At 36.1% G+C, this 2,961-nt stretch overlaps 1 protein-coding gene across 1 annotated transcript in view; it reads right to left on the bottom strand.

Moving 5' to 3' along the window:
• The window catches only part of SGPP1 (sphingosine-1-phosphate phosphatase 1), a gene marked incomplete at its 5' end in the record, with an annotated part of 19,250 nt that overhangs the window by 14,973 nt on the left and 1,316 nt on the right, over positions 1-2,961 (bottom strand). The gene's annotated exons all lie outside the window — the stretch shown is intronic.

Raw genomic sequence — 2,961 nt, 5'->3', positions numbered from 1 at the left:
GTGGCTACAGTGAGAGTCAGCAGTTCCTCACTGAGCTCATTAATGCAGAGCTCAGGAAGGAGTGCAAACCCATCATTTCCTAATGCAGACAGCCACTGCTACAGCCAGGCTGCATCCTGGAGGAACTCTGGGAGAGAAGCAAATTTTCTGTATCCCCTGGCTGATATTTGTTTTTCTGTATTTTCTGATATTTATTTTTCTGAATTTTCTGTATCCCTGGGCTGATATTTTTTTTTCCTCCTCAAAATAAGCCATCAGAGTTATGACACATTCAGGTACCATCCCAAATCAAGGACCATTTATAATAAAATACATCTTGGTGTCTATTTGAAATCAGCAGTTCAACATAATTAAATAAAATACAAAAAAACCTTTTTCCAGTAGTCTCAGCCTGAGCCTTTGGAGATTTTGTGGATAATTAGCAGTCCACACTATCTCATCCTCACCTCATCTGGGACATGATATAAGCCAGCCTGGCTCAAACTGTCATGACTTCAAAGAAAGGAAGCTTTCCCCAATTCTATAAAGGTTGCTTTTTCCTACATTGTATCAAGATCTATAGCTTCACTGTCTTTTAAATGTTTGCCCTCCTCTTTCAGGGAATCGGCACTTCAAAGATAGGGGTGGGAAAAAAAACTCAACATTTATAACACTCCCAAATTCTCATGAGTCTTTGACATGAGCTTTATATTTCATGGTTACTGAAGTGTTGTTGAAATAAATGGTTTTCCCTGCAGAAATGTAACATTAAATAAATGAACATGGATTATGCAAGTAGAATGAAAAGTTCCAGGCAAGCTCTCATAATACAAGAAGAAACTGAAAAATTTGGATACAATGGACAGAACAGTTAGCTACTATGAAAGTTATCCTAATATGGAACTCACTTCTGTCTTAAAGACATTTTCATTGAATATTCACTATGCCCAAAGTCTCTAATTGTGATAATTTCCCAAAACCATCTTTAAAATACATTATCTCTGAAAATATTTTACTTGAACAATAGAACTATTGCATTTTTAGAAAGTATTTTCGTTTTACAGTCAAAAATCCTTTTGAATACTATATAAAATAATTGTAACAGAATTGCTTAAAGGCATTGAAAAATTGAAAAGCAAAGTCAACAGGCTAAGAAAAAATCCTACTGGAATCCAAACATGTTTTTAAATCTGGGCCACACCTAGAAAAATAGAAGCACATTTTCTCTGTTCTCTATTTTCTTCAAGAAAAAGACTGAAATAGATTGTCTTTGATAGAGAAGAACTATTACACAATAGTAGGAAGTCATAGATCACTGAAAGCAAACTGGAAATAAGCCACACAAGAAAGAGATTGCCTCCTCATTGGTGTAACATCTTTGAGAGCAAGAGGAGCTTTCTTTGGTTTAGTATAAACTTCGAAGGGACAAACTCAAAGCTGCTTGTATTCCAGAGTAAAAGTCCCTGCAGAGAGTTACACCTGTATCTGCCTCAATTCATCCTCAGCCTCGTTCCACTATGATCCCAACACTGTCTCACCACAACCAGGCTCCAATTTATTAAAATAAATTCTAAATGCCCAGCTCATAGTTGTGTCCTTTATACTAAATATATTCTTTATATTAAATATAAGTATATGTAAGTATTCTTTATATTAAATATATACAGAAAAAGGTTAAACCAACAGGTTTAAATCCAGCAACCTGCACCTACTAGTAAATTTGTAGAATTTAATAAAAATACTAAAAACCTCTTTATCTTTAATAGCTTTCCAAGAACTTCTGAGGTCAGTCAGAAGTTTAACACCATTTTCCATGACAAAAAGATGTCAAATAGGTTTTACTCCCTTTCAACAGAAGTAAAACAGGGAGAACAGAAGACGTGTCAGATGAAGGGTTAATGAAAAGACTCTTGACATGCCACTGGTTAATTATTGATTATTTTATGGAAATAATTTAAAAATCAGAAGTGATTTTTTTTACATTAGTATTTTGAAATGACAGAAGTTGGTTTCAGAGAGGTCTTTTATTCATACCCGTTTTGTAAGAAAAAGGAATTGAAATCAAGACTCAAACACTTTGCTTCTGCATTTCTTAAGCACGGTCCAACATGAATAACAAGGCTGAATGTTTATGATTTCTCACCATGCATTCATGGCAAATATGTTTAGTCAATTAGCAGAGTGTTTCACAGACTGCAGCGGCAGGGTTGGCAAACCACAGATCGAACTCGGTTCATTGGCAAAAAAACCATTTCACACCCTGTTTGCTGCTGGCCATCGAGACGGGCTCCCCTCCGCACACATGACATCGGTCTGTGCAAAGCTGATCGACTGGCACTGCTAAATGAGCTTTCCCACATGCAAAGAAGTACAAATCCAGTTTGTGCTTCCAACCGACACCAGCCCTACACATCTAACAAGTAATAATCAAATATATATAGATTTTGGTCATTTAGTAAAAACAACTTTGAGGATTAGGCATCTCAGTGGCAAAACTTCAAATATTTATTTCAAACACTCAAAAAATGACATTATTATTATATATATTTTTTTTTTTAATTATTATGACTGCATAGCTCCAGCAGATAGTACTTCACCTTTTCCTAGCAAATATGAATGCCTAAAAGCTTCCTTCTGGGCACATGCATTCACCTTGCAGAAACAGATAAATAATCTTTGGTTAGAGAGGCCAAATAAAATCTCTAACCCTTAATCATCTCATTCCTTTCAGTCACCCATTCTAGATGCTGAGATAGAGCCACAAAGTGTCAGGCAGCGCCAGCAGACAACTGGTGATTGCTACCAGTAACTGGGAAGACAAGAGTTAAGCCCCTGCACGAAGCTTAGGATCAGAGTTAGTTTTCTCTGCCGACATGACTAAATATCCACCTTAAACCAGGTATTACAGTAAGGATTAGTAAACACGAACAACTTAAGAGTCTAATTACTGCCTAACTTCTTAAAACACTGCACTGGACATTC

This window comes from Geospiza fortis, unplaced genomic scaffold (genome assembly GCF_000277835.1).
Source record: "Geospiza fortis unplaced genomic scaffold, GeoFor_1.0 scaffold23, whole genome shotgun sequence".
Classification (NCBI taxonomy): Eukaryota; Metazoa; Chordata; class Aves; order Passeriformes; family Thraupidae; genus Geospiza; species Geospiza fortis.
This window is presented reverse-complemented; position numbering and strand designations above follow the sequence as displayed.